This window comes from Homarus americanus, unplaced genomic scaffold (assembly GCF_018991925.1).
Source record: "Homarus americanus isolate GMGI-L3 unplaced genomic scaffold, GMGI_Hamer_2.0 scaffold28204, whole genome shotgun sequence".
In the NCBI taxonomy this organism is placed as follows: domain Eukaryota; kingdom Metazoa; phylum Arthropoda; class Malacostraca; order Decapoda; family Nephropidae; genus Homarus; species Homarus americanus.
The window spans coordinates 1-7,500 of NW_024752010.1; positions in this window are offsets into that span (position 1 = coordinate 1).

The following is a 7,500-nucleotide window of genomic DNA, read 5'->3' on the forward strand; positions in this document are numbered from 1 at the left end:
TTCATTTCGTTCGATTACGTGTTGCTCACCCGTCACCATCACTACTGCTACATTACCTCCTCCTCTACCATCACTCCTGCTACATTACTTACACCCTCACCATCACTCCTGCTTCATTACCTCCCCTTCATCCACCTCCCATATTACCTCACCTCCACTTCTGCTACATTACCTCACCTTCACCATCACACCTGCTACATTACCTCATTAACACATCACACTGCTACATTGTCCCTCCTCCCATCACTCATCATACATTACCTCACTCACCATCACTCTGCTACATTCTCACCTCACATCACGCTACATTACCTCACCTTCACCATCACACCTCCAACTCACATACATTACACTCCCTCTCACCATCACTCCTCTACATTACCTCTCCTCACCATCACACTGCTACATTTACCTCACTTACCATCACTGCTACATTGCCTCACCTCTGACCACACCTGCTACAATCCCTCCTCTGCATCACTCCTGCTACATTACACTCACCCCTCACCATCACCCTCCTTCTACATTACCTCACCCCTCACAATCACACTTCTACATTGCCTCACCCTCACATCACTCTGCATGACTCACATCACTCATGCTACATTACCTCACCCTTCATTACCTCACCCTCCTCCCTGCTATACCTGCTACATTATCCTTCATCATCCTTCTTCTTACCTCCTTCTATCACACCTACATTACTTCTCATAAATACTTTACATATTATCACTACTCCTGCTACATTTATATTCACTTCATCACACCTGTCATTGCCTCACCCCTCACCATCACTCATAACACATTGCTTAACCATCCTCATCACAATTTGCATTACCTCACTTCACCATCACACCCCTTGCTGCATTACCACCCTCACCATCACTCCTCCAGTGCCTCCATTAACTAAACTCTCTGCCCTCACCCTCTCCATCTCCTGCTACATTACCTCACCCTTCACCATCACACCTGCTACATTCCACCCCTCACCATCACTTCTGCTACATTACCTCACCCCTCACCTCCTCCTGCTACATTACCTCCTCCTCACCCTTCTTACATTCCTTACCATCACTCCTGCTACATTACCTCACCCCTTCACCACTGCCTTCTCACATTACCTCCTCCCCATCACCTCTGCTGCTACATTACCTCACCTTCACCATCCTCTTGCTACATTACCTCACCCCTTCACCATCACACCTGCTACATTACCTCACCCCTTCACCATCACTCCTTACATTTCCTCACCATCTTTTACATTACCATCACTTTACCTCATCCCTCACTATCACTCCTGCACATTACTTCACCTTTATTCTCGTCTGTTTATTGTCACCTTCACCTCCACATGCTACATTACCTCACCCTTCACTATCACACCTGCTGCATTACCTCACCTTCACTCTCCACACCTACTACATTCCCCACCTGCTACACACCCTTCCAGTATCACTACTGCTACATTACCTCACTCTCACCATCCTCCTGCTACATTACCTCACTTCTACCATCACTCCTACTACCTCCCTCCTCACCATCTTTACATTACATCCTCTACCCTTCACCATCACACCTCTCTACATTACCTCCCACCCCTCACCATCTACTTCTGCCCTTCACCCATCTCATTCTCTCTTACCATCACTCCTTCTATTACCATCACATTATCCCTCCTCATCATCTTGCTACATTACCTCCATCCCATCACTGCATTCCTCACCCTCCCCTACCATCCACCTGCTTACATTACCTCCTCCTCACCATCACTCTTGCCTGTCTTCACCTCACCTCCCATCTCTGCTACATTACCTCACCTTCACCATCACACACTACATTACCTCACCTTCAGTATCCCCTTTAATTACCACCATTTCTACATCTCTTCTTACCTCACCATCCTCCTCTCTTTACCTCACCCCTCACTATCACTCTTGCTACATTACCTCTTCCTTCCATCTAATTTACACATCACACTATCATCTGCATTACTTTACCTTTATACATCTGCGTCTGTTTATTCCTTCACATCTGCTACATTTATCACATCTACTACATTACCTCACCCTTCACTATCACACACCTTACCCTTCTATCACATACCCTGCGTTACTTGCCTTCACTATCACCTGTTACATTACCTCACCCTCCACCATCACACCTGCTGCATTACCTCACCCTCCTCATCACTACTGCTACATTACCTCCTCCTCACCATCACTCCTGCTACATTGCCTCACCCCTCACCATCACTCCTGCTACATTACCTCACCCTTCACCATCACACCTGCTATATTACCTCACCCCTCACCATCTTCCTGCTACATTGCCTCACCCTTCACCATCACACCTGCTACATTACTCACTCATTACTCATCTGCTACATTACCTCACCCTTCACCATCACACCTGCTATATCCCCTCTACTCCATCCCTCTTGCTCATTACCTCACCTCTGCTACATTACCTCACCCCTCACCATCACTCTGCACCCATTCACCTCACAATGCTACATTACCTCCCCATCACCTCACCCTTCTCATCACACTGCTACATTACCTCACCCCTTCACACATTGCTTTGCCCTTCACTGTCACACCGCCTATTATCTCACCCCTCACTATCACACCCTGCTACATGCCTCACCCTTCACCATCACTCCTTTCATTACCTCCTTCTCACCATCACTCCTGCTACACCTCACCTCACCATCACTGCTGCTACCTCACCCCTTCACCATCCTCCTGCTACATTACCTCACCCTTCACCATCACACCTGCTACATTACCTCACCTTCACTATCACCTGCTACATTACATCCTTCACCATCACACCTGCTACATTACCTCACCCTTCACTATCACACCTATTACAATCTCACCCTCACCATAACTGCTACTTTACCTCATCCTTCACCATCACCTGCTACATTACCTCCACCCATCTATTACCTGCTACATTGCTCACCCTTCACTCTCACACTTACTACATTATCACCCTCACCATCACACACCTGCTACATTACCTCACCTTCACATACCTGCTACATACCCACCCCTTCACCATCACTTCTGCTACATTGCCTCACCTCACCATCACTCCTGCTACATTACCTCACCCTTCATCATCACACCTGCTACACTACCTCAGCCTTCACCATCACACCTACTACATTACCCCACTCCTCACCATCACACCTGCGATATTACCTCGCCCCTCACCATCACTGCTGCTACATTACCTCACACTTCATCATCACTCCTGCTACATTACTTCACCCTTCACCATCACACCTGAATTATTACCTCACCCTTCACCATCACTCCTGCCACATTACTTTACTCCTCACCATCACACCTGTTACATTACCTCACCCCTCACCATCACACCTCCTACATTACCTCACCCCTCACCATCACTACTGCTACATTACCTCACTCCTCATCATCACTCCTGCTACATTACTTCACCCTTCACCATCACACCTGAATTATTACCTCACCCTTCACCATCACTCCTGCCACATTACTTTACTCCTCACCATCACACCTGTTACATTACCTCACCCCTCACCATCACACTCTCCTACATTACCTCACCTCACCATCACTACTGCTACATTACCTCACCCTTCACTCATCACACCTGCTACATTACGTCACGATCACCATCACTGCTGCTACATTACCTCACCTCACTATCACCCAGGTACATTTCATCTCACCCCACCATCACTGCTACATTATTCCTCACTCCTCACTATCACACCTGCTACATTATTCACCTTTCACCATCACACCTGCTACATTACCTCAACTTCACCTTCACTGCTGCTACATTACTCCTCACCTTTCAACATCACTCCTGCTACATTACTCCACCCTCACCCACACTTCTGCTACATTACCTTTCCCCTTCACCATCACTCCTGCTACATTACCTCATCCCTTCACCATCACTACTGCTACATTATCTCGCCCTTCACCATCTCTCCTGCTACATTACCTCACCCTTCACCATCACTCCTGCTACATTACCCTACCCTTCACCATCATACCTGCTACATTACCTCAACCCTCACCATCACTCCTGCTACATTGCGTCACCCCTCACTATCACTCCTGCTACATTACCTCACCCTTCACCATCACATCTGCTTCTTTACCTCACCCTTCACTATCACTCCAGCTGCATTACCTTAACCTTAACCATCACATCTGCTACATTACCTCACTCCTTACCATCACTCCTGCTACATTACCTCACCCTTCACCATCACACCTGCTACACTACCTCAGCCTTCACCATCACTCCTACTACATTACCCCACTCCTCAACATCACACCTGCTACATTACCTTAACCCTCACCATCACTGCTGCTTTATTACCTCACACTTCACCATCACTCCTGCTACATTACCTCTACCTTCACCATCTATCCTGCAACATTACCTCACCCTTCACCATCACTCCTGCTACATTACGTCGCCGTTCACCATCACACCTGCCACATTACCTCACCCTTCACCATCACTGCTGTTAAATTACCTCACCACTCAATATCACACCTGTTACATTGCCTCACCCTTCACCATCACACAAGCTACATTACCTCAACCCTCACAACCACTCCTGACACGTTACCTCACTCTTCACCATCACACCTGTTACATTAATTCAGTCTTCACCATCCTCACCTGCTACATTACCTCACCCCTCACCATCACACCTTCTACATTGCCTCACCCGTCACCATCACTCCTTCTACATTACCTCATCCTTCACCATCACACCTGATACATTACCTCACTCCAGAACATCACACCTGCTACATTACCTCACGCCTCTTAACATCACTCCTGCTACATTACCTCACACTTCACCATCACACCTGCTACATTACGTCACCCATCACCTTCACTGCTGCTACATTACCTCACCACTCACCATCACTACAGGTACATCACCTCACCCTTCACCATCACTGCTGCTACATTACCTCACCCTTCACCATTACACCTGCTACATTACCTCACCTTTCACCATCACTCCTGCTACATTACTTCACTCCTCACCATCACACCTGCTACATTAACTCATCCCTCACCCCCACTTCTGCTACATTACCTCACCCCTCACCCCACTTCTGCTACATTACCTCACCCTTCACCATCACTCCATTACCTCATCTGTCACCATCACTCCTGCTACATTACTCCACATCTTTAATCATCAATTCTGCTACATTACCTCGCCCTTCACCATCACTCCTGCTACATTACCTCACCCTTCACCATCACTCCTGCTACATTACCCCACCCTTCCCCACCACTCCTGCTACATTACCTCACCCTTCACCATCACTGCTGTTAAATTGCCTCACCACTCAATATCACACCTGCTACATTACCTCACCCTTCACCATCACTCCTGCTACATTACCTCACTCCTGATCATCACACCTGGTACATTACCTCACTCCTTACCATCATTCCTGCTAAATTACCACACCCTTCACCATCACTCCTGCTACATTACCTCACCCTTCACCATCACACCTGCTACATTACCTCACCCTTCACTATCACACCTGCCACATTACCTCACTCTTCACTATCACACCTACTACATTACTTTACTCCTCACCATCACATCTGCTACATTACCTCACCTCTCACCATCACATCTGCTACTTTACCTCACCCCTCACTATCACTCCTGCTGCATTACCTCACCCTTAACCATCACACCTACATTACCTCACCCCTCACCATCACTGCTGCTACATTACCTCCCCTCACCATCACACCTGCTACATTACCTCACCTCACCATCACTCCTCCTACACTACCTACCCTTCACCATCACACCTGCTACATAAACTCACCCCTCACCATCACACCTGCTACATTACCTCACTCCTCACCATCACTCCTGCTGCATTGCCTCACCTCTCACCATCACTGCTGCTACATTACCTCACTCTTCACCATCACTCCTGCTACATTACCTCACCCTTCACCATCACACCTGCTACATAATCTTACCCCTCACCATCACTGCTGCTGCATTACTTCACCCTTCACCTTCACTCCTGCTACATTACCTCACCCTTCACCATCACTCCTGCTACATTACCTCACCCCTTCACCATCACTCCTCTTGCATTACCTCACTCCTCAACCATCACCTGCTACATTACGTCACCATCTCACATCACTGCTACTACATTACCTCAGCCCTCACCATCACTCCAGCTACATTACCTCGCCCTTCATCATCACTCTTGCTACATTACCTCACTCCTCACTATCACACCTGCTACATTACCTCACCCTTCACCATCACACATGCTACATTTCCTCAACCCTCACCATCACTGTTGCTACATTACCTCACCCTTCACCATCACACCTGCTACATTGCCTCACCCCTCACCATCACTGCTGCTACATTACCTCACCCTTCACCATCACTCCTGCTTCATTACCTCACCCTTCACCATCACTCTTGCTACATTACCTCGCTCCTCACCATCACTCCTGCTACATTGCCTCAACCCTCACCATCACTGCTGCTACATTACGTCACCCTTCACCATCACACCTGCTACATTACCTCACCCTTCACCATCACTCCTGCCACATTACCTCACTCCTCACCATCACGCCTGTTACATTACCTCCCCCTCACCATCACACCTCCTACATTACCTCACCCCTCACCATCACTCCAGCTACATTACCTCACTCCGTACTATCACTCCTGCTACATTGCCTCACCTCTCACCATCAATCATGCTACATTACCTCACCCTTCACCATCACACCTGCAACATTACCTCGCCCCTCACCATCACTGCCTCACCTTACATCAGTTCTGCTACATTGCCTCACCCCGTCACCATCATTCTTGTTACCTCACCTCACCATCACTCTGCTACCATTGCCTACCTCACATCACTGTGCTACATTGCCTCACCCCTCACCATCACATATACATTACCTCACCCTCCCATCACACCTCCTACATTACCTCACCCTTCACCATCACACCTGCTACATTACCTCACCCTTCACCATCACCTGCTACATTACCTCCCCTTCACCATCACACCTGCTACATTCTCACCATTCACATCACCAACTGCTACATTACCTCACCCTTCACTCTCACACCTGCTACATTACCTCCTCCTCACCATCACATCTGCTACTTTACCTCAACCTCCTATCACTCCTGCTACATTACCTCACCCCTTCACCATCCCTTTCCTTACCTCCTGCCACTATCACTCACCATTACCTCACCTTAACCCTCACATCTGCTACATTACCTCATTTCACCATCACATCTGCTACATTACCTCACCCTTCACCATCACCTGCTACATTACCTCACCCTTCACCATCACACCTCTCTACATTACCTCATCCTTCACCATCCACCTGCTACATTACCTCACCCTTCACCATCACACCTGCTACATTACTCACCTT